General features: G+C 38.0%; 1 long non-coding RNA gene across 1 annotated transcript; it reads right to left on the minus strand.

The window, feature by feature from the left end:
• Window positions 1-8,196: 8,196 nt before the first annotated feature.
• Window positions 8,197-12,087, minus strand: LOC136686696 (uncharacterized). The gene is made up of 5 exons (XR_010800360.1): window positions 11,965-12,087; window positions 11,657-11,841; window positions 8,928-8,999; window positions 8,784-8,849; window positions 8,197-8,299 (listed from the first exon to the last, which is right to left on the minus strand). It is a non-coding gene; the product is annotated as an uncharacterized lncRNA (long non-coding RNA).
• Between the last annotated feature and the right edge of the window lie 284 nt (window positions 12,088-12,371).

A 12,371-nucleotide genomic window follows, 5' to 3' on the forward strand; every position in this document is an offset into this window, starting at 1 on the left:
CATCGAACTGAAACCTACATCATGAAGAAAATAGAAAATTACCATATTGACAAAGCTTCCAGACTGAAATAAATCTTCTCCCACATTAAATCTGACATTCTTTTACAGTGGTTCCCGACCCTGGAAACGGAGGACCTCCCTGTCCTGCACATTCTGGACTCCTCCCTGCTCCCAACACCTGACCCAACTGAGTATCTCATAAACAAGCTTTTTCTGAGTTGAACTTGGTTTGTTCCAGCAGGAAACACAAACACACGCGGGACAGGAGACTCACCAACAAATTACTGTTGTTGGTGAACTATATATGTACAATCCAATTTCCTGAAAACTTTGGATGAAATGCAAAATTAAAAAATGAAATAGATTGCAATGATCTAAACCCTTATATTTAATTGAAAATGGAAAATACAATATTGCACCTGGAAACTGTTTTGTTTTTTGAAAAATAATTTATATTTGACTTTGATGACAGCAACATGTTCCAAACAATTTGGGAGAGGGAACAAAAATCTGTTAAAGTTGTGTAATACTAAAATAATGACGTTAATTGGCAACAGGTCAATGGCATCTTTCAGGGTCTTTCAGAAGTTAAAAAGAGAGGGGCTAACCACTCTTTGAAATACTGCATGATAAGCAACAGTGAAATAAGTAAAGGTTCATGTTTATCAACTTAAAAAAGTGAAGATCTTGGGGATTTCATCATGTATGGCACATAAAATGAGAGACGTTTCAGAGAAACTGGTTAAATTTTCAAATGCTAGACAAGGCCTAAAATCAGTATTAGCTGTTGTCTGTCGGCCTTCAGATGGTACAAAAGTAAAAATCAGCAGGTTTCCATAGTGGAAATCATTGCATGGGCTCAAACACTTCTCAAAATCACTGTCCGTGAACAGTTTTTCACTTCATCCACAAACAAAAGTTAACAAAAGTTCATCCACAAACAAAAGTTAGAAACCGGAGATCCAGAAATGGACTCAGTTCAAAGAACACGGATCAAAAATTCCTAATCGTCAATTCCCAATATGTTTAGAACATAGAAAAATTCACATATAATTTATCCATCCATCCATCCATTATCTGTAACTGCTTATCCAATTTAGGGTCGCGGGGGGACCAGAGCCTACCTGGAATCATCGGGCGCAAGGCGGGAATACACCCTGGAGGGGACGCCAGTCCTTCACAGGGCAACACAGACACACACACACATTCACATATAATTTATCTCTCACCAAAAAATGTTATTTAATTTATTTTAATTAAGAAACAAAATGTAAATAGAAAATATAAGAAACAAAATATTAAATAAATAACGAAAACATTCTATAAAAAGATGTATTTTGATATGTACATAAACAAATACACCCATACAAACACGTCCATATATAACTTATACATTACACACGTAACCCTATACATACAACATGCAACATATACGCCCTAAACATCCATACACTCTGACCAAAACACAGGTAGTGCAACAGTGCTAATGACTTGACAGCAGCAGATACAACAGTGGTGCAGTGGAATGTGTCCTTTGGTCTCATAACCAAATTTGTAATTCTTCTTAGAAATCATTGATGCTGTGTCCTCTGAGCTAAAGAGGAGAAGGAAAATATGACTGGTAATAAGCACACAGCTTAAAAGACAGCATCTGTGATGGTCTGGGGGTAACATAGTGCACATGGCATGAGTGAATTGCACATCTGTGGAGGCACCATTAATGCTGAATGATTAATGATGTTTATTTCAGTAAGATGAGGCCAATCCAGATTCTGCATGAATTACAACATCTCCTTAGTAAAAGAGTATGGGAGCTAAAGTAGTCCAGACCTGTCACACATGGAAAAAATACTACAACAGAGACACAGACCTGTTGAGCAACTGCAATCTTATCACAAGCAAGAACTAGAAAACAGATTACTTTCAAATCTACAGCAAAATGTCTCCTCAGTTCCCAAATATTTACTGTATGTTATTAAAAGTAGACGTGATGAACTCAGTGGTAAACACAACCCAGTCTCAAATGTTGTGGAAATGAGGTTGTACATTTTCCATTGGACAATTAAAACATTACTTTCCAGTACAGGATTAAAAATAATAATAAAAAAATAATAATCTAAGCGATGTGCATTTGTATTTTTCTTAAATTTGAAATAAGCTCTTTTTAAAGAAAATGTCTTACCCGTTCTCGTACTGATGCTTCTCACCACTTTTCAAATGATTGTAAGAACAAAGGTGAATCTGAAATGTTGAAGTCATGTGGTTAACACGGATAGCTTATGAGCTGAATAAAATTCACCCAGGCTGGTTTCACTTCCTCTTTCAGGATGTAGAAGCAGATTTCAGATGCAGCAAGAGTCGAGTTTGACCATTAGCTTCTGCAGGTATTTCTCAGGACTCTGACACACTCACACTACTGCTGTGAAACTTCTTGTCTCAGTAAATGTTGACTGAGTGTAAATGATGTTTGTTTCTGCTGTCACTTACTAAATTTACCTGTAGACTACAAACAGAGCACTGTCATATTTTGGACACACACATTTTAACATAGATTTTAATTGCATATATCTGATGTTAGTGTCTTGCTGATTTTTCTTTTATTCAGTAGTCTGATATCTGTGTGCAGCTAACCTGAACAATTCATTTATATATCACTCTTAAGGGCACAGTGAAAAACAATAAATTCTGCTAGTTTTATTCACAGATATAAAGTTGGAAAAATAATCATGTGTAAATGAATTCTGACTTTTGAAGACAATACCAAACAAATGTTGTAAGTTGTAAGTTATATATATGAAGAGACTGTGGGATGTGATGTCATCACAACTGTGACTGTATCTGTGTGTGTGTGAATTGACAGGAAATTGGCACCTTTGTTATGGGTAAAATATTTCAACAATTTCCTATCCATTAGTGTCTTCTACATCAGAGAGTGAGGGGTTAAATGGAGTGACACCCCATATTAGAGTGTTTGAGGAGAGTTTCTGGTTTGGAAATGGGCCAAGAGCCAGATTAGTTTATTTGTTTGTTTGTTATTTTCTGAAACTGTATAGTGGATATTTATTGTTTCTTGCACATTATCATTTGCTTGGTATGATCTCAGTTGTAGAAGCAGGTCTGACAGATCCCGTGTCTTTTATTATTATTATTTTTTTGTATTTTAGGATTGTAAAGTTTACAGATTTCTGTATATGCATTTGTGTTTAGTTTTGTGGAATTGGGTTTCGTCAGTTTTATTTCATGCTTCCTGGCAGCCAGGGGGCTTCTGACAGCTGGACAGGTGCGTGGTCGTATACTTGGAAAAAGGTAAAGGGATGGAATTAGTTTTAATCTGTTTGAGTGAATGTAAAGCAGAGAATGTGAACATTTCCAGAGTGTGGCTAATGACTCCGGCAGATCTAAAGGAGAGAGGTAGAAGACAGACAGACGGGGGAATATCCTGAAACACTGGCATCCCTCCGCTCCACCGTTGACAAACCTGAATGATTGTGTGAAGTCGTGGGACGACAGCACCAGTGTCATAGTTTACTCTAATTTCCTGCTATAATTGTCTGTTAGAGGAGGTATAATGAGTAGAGTGAAAGATTTTTAATTTTTAATTTACAATAATACAATCACAACAATACAGCTCAACCTTACATGTGCGTCTGTTTCTTTATGTGTTGAAAAAATCATAATAAAATATATTCCAAAACAAACAAAAAAAAACAAAAAAAAAAAAAAACAGATCGACAGTAAACAGACCAAACACACACACAGTGCCACTCCAGATGATAATAGATCAGTAAATCAGATCCAGTTTACCTCTACCACCAGTAAAGTACCTCTTCAGATCAGAACTTGGAACAATACTTTAGACAACACTCTTAACTTTTCACAGCTCCATTTCACAATCTTTAGCACAATCGACTGCCCTCTAGAGGAAGAGATGTGCAATCTGGAAGTACTTCACAAGAGTGGATTTGTGTAGATCTTTATTCTGCAGAAACTCATCCATTCAGAAACATACAGAAATGCAGAGATGGAGCTTTAGACTGAAACATCATGCAGCGTGGGACTGGAACAGATCAGTATTATCTTAATAACAAATAGAAGTGTGAGATCTCCACAAGATTTCTACCACAACATGTTCAGTGTTTAGCATTCAGTGCAATTCATCTAGATCAACACATAACACTGGAGAAATTCATACAGCTTTGTTTCTGCATTAAAATGATGATTTTTTAAAAATTTATTTTTATTTACTTCAGAGTCTGTTCAATTACGAGTCTCAACTAGAAAATATTTACACTCCACTACCCTCCACCCCACTACATTTTCCACCCCACTACTCTCAGAGCTACACTGCCCTCTAGAGCAAGAGATGTGCAATCACAAGCATCATCCTGCAGAACAACACTCACCGTATTCTCAGCTCGGTCTGGGGTTCTGTTTCTCCTCTTTCCTCTAAAAGAAACACATAATTTACTTCCCAAAAGTGAAATGAGACAGGATTCATTATGTTTTTCTACATCTGCTCTTCTACAGTAAACTAAACACACTACAACTCTCTGGATCTGAATCATAAAGAACTGGACACTGGACAATCCCCTCCTCACCTCCTCAAGAACACTACAGTAAGCAGTGCTGCTACACGTAGTGGTTTTGCTAAAAGGAGTACCTTCAGCATTAAAGGGCTTGTAAGTTAACACAATGTTAAAGAACAGTGCAGACAGTAACAAATGCCTCTCACTGGGAGAATTTACACACAACATGTACATTAGATCACATTCAGCCATTCAGGTGTCATTAACATATGTATTTTACACATGGAGTGTAAAGACATCAACATGATCTTAGTAAAGCTGGACTGACTGTAGGATCTGAGCTCCTGTTTCTTTTACAGTGGCATGGCAGAAGCCCAAAGACATTTGGTCAAATTCAGAAATAAAGGGAAACCAAAGTTATCAGGGAAAGAGTGAACAGCTCAACAGCTGACAGCAAAAAGAGACTTAAGTAAAAGGGGGCTTCCCAAACTTTAACATAAAAAAAGATAAACAAAATGCTCAAGAGGAATCAGAGAGGAATGGAGCAGTCTAAAGACTTGAAGGACACCCAGGAGAACACTCGAGAGGCTTTACAAAAATGATCAGCCAGGCTTGTGTGACAAAAGAGAAACCCAAGGCTGAGCACTGAGGTGTGTGTAGGCTTCACTTAGTAGAGGGGCAGGTGCTGTTGAGTTCTCCTAATTAAGGCGTGGTGGCTCTGTGGCTCCCTCTGGTAGCTGGGAGTGGCCTAGCAGGCAACCAGGCCCCTGTCTGGACCTTTAGACACTCATTGACCAAGGGCATTTAGTAAAGATGTGTTTCAGGTTTTACATTTAGCTTTTTACCCTTACCTTTAAGTCATTAAATGAAAAATGAGAAACTGATTTTGAGGTTTAAAAATATAATTCAGAGAAATATGACAGACATACAAATATATGAATATATGACTTTAATTCAGCTCAAATATGCAGATACATCTTATAAATAAGTTTATTTTGGGTTTCTAGTGCCCCATATTGGCAAACACTAAAATCATCACATGACCTCAGCATCTCTTGTGACACAAGGCTGCCGCATTTAATTTGACTTGATGATATCGATTGTCTTTCATAGATTCTACAAAGAATGCCTCAGTGTCCTCCAGTCCCTCTGGTGGAATAGTGGGGGACAGTTCAGTGACTCTGACCTGCAGCAGTGATGCTAATCCACCTGTGGAGATCTACACCTGGTTTGTAGAAGGTGGAGTCTCACCTGTAGGATCTGGACACAGTTACAGTCCTCTACAGATTGGATCCTACTACTGCGAGGCTCATAATGAACATGGAGCTCAGAGAATAACTCCAGTTTCTGTGTTATCAGATGGTGAGAGTCTTGATCCTTATTTTATTTTAATACATTGACCACACTGGACTCTACCACTGAGGAGCTCAGAACTGTAATGGTTTCTGAGTAGAGTAGGTGACATTAATCCTGGTAATGTTCCTCTGACTGCAAGGCAGTGTTCATCTACAGTTTGGATTGCTGTGGGAGGAGCAGGTGGAGGCTTCCTTCTCTTTTTAATGGTTTTAATCTGCATCTACAGGTCAGAAAAATTTATCAACATATTCTCTTAATGGGCGGCACGGTGGCGCAGCAGGTAGTGTCGCAGTCACACAGCTCCAGGGGCCTGGAGGTTGTGTGTTCGATTCCCGCTCCGGGTGACTGTCTGTGAGGAGTTGGTGTGTTCTCCCCGTGTCCGCGTGGGTTTCCTCCGGGTGCTCCGGTTTCCTCCCACAGTCCAAAAACACACGTTGCAGGTGGATTGGCGACTCGAAAGTGTGTGTGAGTGAATGTGTGTGTGTCTGTGTTGCCCTGTGAAGGACTGGCGTCCCCTCCAGGGTGTATTCCCGCCTTGCGCCCGATGATTCCAGGTAGGCTCTGGACCCCCCGCGACCCTAAATTGGATAAGCGGTTACAGATAATGGATGGATGGATATTCTCTTAATATCCAACAAATATATGTGATAAAAAATAATCACCACAAAAAAAAACAAAAAACAAAAAAAAAAACAAATTTGTATCATTTTACCACAGGGTTAGGAAAAGACAAAAAAACAAGGACACAGATCAGGCAAGTTGACGCAGATCAGACAACAATTGGCGTTTTAGCTTTTAAACACTCAAATGAGTTTTAAACAGTTTTTCATGAATCCCTGTCTCTCAGGACGATTTCTATACAGTACCCAGTAAACACAGCTGTTCCAGGCCTGTAGAGTTCACCGCTGATGAAGTGCACTACCCTTCTGTTATGTTTCAGCGAGATAAAGTGATTGCCGCTGACCTCCAGGGAGAGCAGCAGTACTCTACAGTTACTTTCTACAATCCTGAAACTGCAGTGTGTGAATGTCACCAGTACGATTCACTTAAAAATAGAGTTTGAATATAAGGCAAATCAGTGACCAGGCTTTAGTCTGTCTCACTCACTCACACACTCATGTTTAGTAGGGTTAAAATACACCACAAGGGGGAGCTATTAAACCTCAAATAGCTCTTAGAGCTTCATATGATGTATACATCACACTTTGTTTTCTATGCAGTTCAGAAGTTGCATATTATGAGAACAGGCCTAAGAACATTTTGTACTATCCCTTTTGTATTAATTACAGAGTATCATAATGTTTTCTTTCAACACTGCTCTCTGTTTTATTTTTATACGGTGTATTTAATATGATTTTCTTCTGTTCATAGAACCCTGCCTGAGACAAATAAGGAGTCCACCGTAATCTACAGCTCAGTGAAAAGATGTTAGAGAGATTTTTAAATATTTTTTTGAAACCAGTAGCCCTGACTGAGTGAATTATTGCTTGGAGCTAGAAGTCCCCAAGAACAGAGCAGGTCTAAAGACTGCGACAATAATAATAACACAATACAACACTCAATGACTGGGGTTTGTCAGAAGAGCAGAGGGAGGAGTGTGGAGGAGTGGAGTGGTGTTGGGGGGTGCATTTCAGCTGTGATCTGGAGAGTCAGATTCACTTAAACTTGTATAAAATCAGGATAAACACTGTCATAAAAGGAGTATTTTTGAGATTTAAATATGTTTGTGTGTTCATTCTTTTTATGTTAAATGTGGCTTGGGTTTCATACAGAGGTTTTAGTTTGTAAATTTGGGTTTGTGGTTTTTAACTTAGACTCATCACCACTCTCTGATTCTAGAGGGCATTGTTATTAAGAAGATTTATGTTTTTATGGAAGGTGATGAGTGTGGAGCTGTCCAGAGTGCTGATTCTCGTCTCTTTTAAGACTGTGAGAGTGGTGGTTTATTTAAACTTACTCAGAGTCCACAGCTGAACAAAATCAAAATTCCTTAAAGCACTCTGTTGAAAATAGTTAGCAGCCTGAGCAGAGACTTGGTACATGACTGAAGTCTGACCTCCTCTGGGGCCAATCCACACTGTTTTGTTCATTTTCAGTTCCTCTCATTCGGGTCATTTCCTATCAGACGTGTTAGCTACCCTAAAACTTTATATAAGGGTCTTAGTGCTCTCTCTGTTCCTGCAAGTAGCAGTCAGTGTATATTATTGTATTCAAATAATATGCTTCATATTTACGTGTCAGTAATATCTGATCATTGTTCAGCCACAAGTATTTCTCCCAGCTCTGTTCATTTAAATGTAAAATGATATAATGCCCTGAAGTCAATGTTATTGTTATATGGGGGTGTCATTTGGCTCTTCAGGGTTTGTTGAGGGGTGGTCTCAGCACTGACTGGTCTTTATCTTGTTATTCAGCATCTGAAAGAAAAGCAAAGTCAAAATTTGGGAAAAAATGTTAAAATATTTAAATAAAATATATAAAACTATCAAGGCTACTCCCAATGTTTGTTGTTGTAAAATAATAATAATAATAATAATAATAATAATAATAATAATAATAATAACAAACCTGTAGAGAAATATTAGTTTTTGTAAATGTTTAGATTTAATAAATCTTTGTTAAGATATTTTTTTATGAATAATATCCAAAGACTGTATTAATATAGGGCTGGTATGTTACAGTATTTTTAAATGAACAAATATTATAGTTTTACTTTATTATTTTTATATGATGTTCATTCATACATATTCAGCTCATATTTCTAGTCGAAATAATATACTATAGCTGTGCTTGACGTTTCAAGTGATTTATGAAAGTTCGACCACATAAATATTGTATAAAATGTAAATGTTATTATATTTCTTTGAAGACAGTGTACTGGGTCCAATAGCTGACACTCACTTCTATGTTCTCATAGTCAGAGGATACAGGTTTGTTTACAGTGACAGGACGATCAGGACGCAGATTCTGTGTAAAACAGAGAAATAAATGATTAGGACTTTAAACTCCTCTGAATAACATTGATTTAAATTTACAGACACTTACTGTGAGTGTTTGGTACACATTGCTGGCCCTGACTGAATGATCCAGAGCCATGTATGTGTCACCTTCAACTTCCTGCATTGGAAACATACATGTTGTTACACTGTAGTTAACTGTTAATTAAGTCTTAACAAACATGAGCTAATAAATAAATGTGTGATAATTATTTATTAACGAGTCCTATTGTAAACATGTAAACTGGTCCCGCGTGTATGTGTGTGTGTGTGTGTGTGTTTATAGCCTTGGTCACAGAATGCATTCCTTTATCTATATAATTAATTTAGAGTATCAAAAGTTAAGACAGAAAATGTTGACTTGATTTTGAATTTGTTTTGTAAATTAAAGATTTTTAAACATATTTTTTATGTAATTAGTAAATATTTTATTTGGACATTGGCCTTGTTTGTAAAATAAATAAATAAATAATAAAAAAAAAAGTTGGAAAGCAGAACTTTATTGTTGTTTTTACTGTTATTTATTTATTTATTTTTATATAAGGTATATTCTGTTCCAGCACAAGAAATTTCCATAAAAGCATGTTTGGTTAGGTGTGTTTGGTGTGTAGGAACTTGATCGGACCCCACAGAGCTCTGAACACAACCACATCAAACACCTTTTGGACAAAATAGAATGGAGATTCTGAGCCCCAGATCCTCTCACCAACAGTGTCAGGCCTCCCAAATGCACTTTTGATGAATGAGCAAAATTTCCCACAGACACACCCCAAAATCTTGTAGAAATCCTTCCCAGAAAAGTGAAAGTTGTTACAGTTTGAAAGGGCACATGACACTCTATCAATATCCATACAACACAACTCCTTTACACAGCAATCATGCACACACACACTGAACAATGTGATTGTACACTGCTGTCTGGAAATATTACACTCACATCTGACTGCAAGCATGTGATCAGGGGAAGGGAGGTGTTGATATCCATTTACAGCACAGCTATAACTGCCTGCATCCTCACTTTTTTTTCTGCATCCACCGCAAAGTGCAGTTGTATTTTTTTTAAATTTGAAATAAGTTCTTCTAAAAAAACATCTTACCCATTCTCGTATTGATGCTTCTTAACCTCTTTTCAAACAATGATGAGAACAGAGGTGAATCTAAAGAGTTGAAGTCATGTGGTTAACACGTATAGCTTATAAGCTGAATATAATTCACCCAGGCTGGTTTCACTTCCCCCTTCAGAATGTAAAGGGAGATTTCAGATGCAGTAAGAATCAAGTTTGACCATCAGCTTCTGCAGGTATTTCTCAACAATATTTCTCAGAACAGGATGAGGTCCACCAGCTTTTTTCCTCTTCATCTGCTTTTCGTTCATCTTACTTTTATTCCACTTCGTATTATCTCCACTTTATAAAAAAATATTTTTATATAAATATTTAAAAAAAAAAAGCAACTTTTTATATTCAACAAATGACCCCTGCACTAATCACAAGTCTACTGTTACCAGATACATATTTACCCATGACCTAAACTTATATGATGGTATGAACAAGTATTACTTCATTCATTCATTCATTGAAGTGGTCTGTAACCACTTATCCAGTTCGTGCTGCGTCCAGGACCTACCCATAATCACTGGGCGCAGGGCGAGTACACACCCTGCAGGGGGCGCCAGTCCTTCAATGGCAACACACACACACACCCTGAGCACCCGGAGGAAACCAATGCAGGCACAGGGAGAACACACCAAACTGTTTTTTTTTTTCTGACTATGACACTGGTTTCATTTCTACAGTCAAATCTCAACTCAGTGTGTGGAGCCTGACACCCTCTCACTACTGTTGTGAAACTTGTTGTCTCAGTACATATTGACTGAGTGTAACTGATGTTTGTTTCTGCTATCACTATGAAACCGAATATATCTGCAATTAAACTTACCTTCAGACTACAAACAGAGCACTGACATATTTTGGATACACACACATTTAAACACAGACATTGATCTCATAAATCTGATGTTAGTCACTTGCAGAGTTTTTTCACTCACGAGTCTGATTGCTGTGTGCAGACAATCTGAAAGATGATCATTTACATATCAGTCTAAAGGGTACAATGAAAAAAAATAATTCCTCACATTTTTATTCATAGACATAAAGAGAAATTGGAAAAATAATCATGTGTAAATGAATTCTGACTTCTGAAGATAACACGCTTAATAATCTATCTATCTATCTATCTATCTATCTATCTATCTATCTATCTATCTAACCACAAATCCTAACACTCCCTTAACACTCCAGTGACTGTGTAACTTCCCTTTGCCAATAAACAGTACCATGTCTTCATCAGCGCTTGATGAGACTGGTATCTGAGAGCTCTACTCTACACATCCAGTAAGGTGGCTTTTCGCCTGTTTTGCTCTAACCTTCATCTGTATTGACGAAAGGCTGAGACAGTTTGGCCTTTGTTTCATCTCATTTCTATATACTTCATTGAAACCATGTGTCACAGAGAACCACTTATTATTTCCTGTACATTCATGGTGTACTAAATGAAAAATAAAAGTCAGAACATGTTTCAATTACGTTTTTCTCGAGTGTTCCATAAACACATATTTAATTATAACTCAGTGAAGGTTAACACAGGTCTTCATTATGTGAAAGTGAATCATACTGGTCTGTGATGGACTGGCACCATGTCCAGGCACCAACAAGACCCTGAACTGTATAAGAAGTTCCATAAATCGATGAATGACTGAAACATACTGGAGAAACTCACCCAGTGGCAGCACTGAGATGATGTAATGTAACATTGTCAAACAGCTGCTCCCCCTGGTGGTGAGTGCTGGTCGTTGCATGTTGCTGAAACCTGACTGCAGCGTAAAGGATGTCGTCATCAGTTTCGGACACAGCAGCAGTAGACCGTACAGATCTGGATTTAGCAGTAGTGTCCTCCACATGATCCTGAGGCAGAGAGAAAAGTGTCTGATAAACAATGACCTGCACTTATCCACAGACACCAAGTTTGGAGTCCATTCCTTAAAAACCTCAAAGACGAAACACACACATTATTTTATGAATGCCTACCATAGGAGAGCAGTGTGTGATGTGTAGGGTGACCAGACGTCCTCTTTTTAGACTTAAAAATGTCCGGGCGGAATTTCACAAACGTCCGGGATTTTGTTTCTCTAGAGCTTACATAGAACTAGGAGAAGCATTTCGTTCACAAACTAGTCCCGCCCTCCCCTATTCCGATTGGTTCGCTTGAGTGAGAAGGGGGAGTGGTGAAGTATCCTAAAATCTTCTGATTGGACGGTCTGACTCTAGAGCTACCGTTATTGGTTGATAACCTTCTCTGTAAGCATTTAATGCTTCCAATGCCCCCCACCGAGACGCGTCTTCTTTTTCTGCATCTCAGATCTGGTCACCCTAGTGATGTGGTGATTGTGGGTGGTGGTCAGTTTACCTGTTTTAGCTGATCATGGTCAGGTTCA

This window comes from Hoplias malabaricus, chromosome 2 (assembly GCF_029633855.1).
Source record: "Hoplias malabaricus isolate fHopMal1 chromosome 2, fHopMal1.hap1, whole genome shotgun sequence".
Taxonomy (NCBI): domain Eukaryota; kingdom Metazoa; phylum Chordata; class Actinopteri; order Characiformes; family Erythrinidae; genus Hoplias; species Hoplias malabaricus.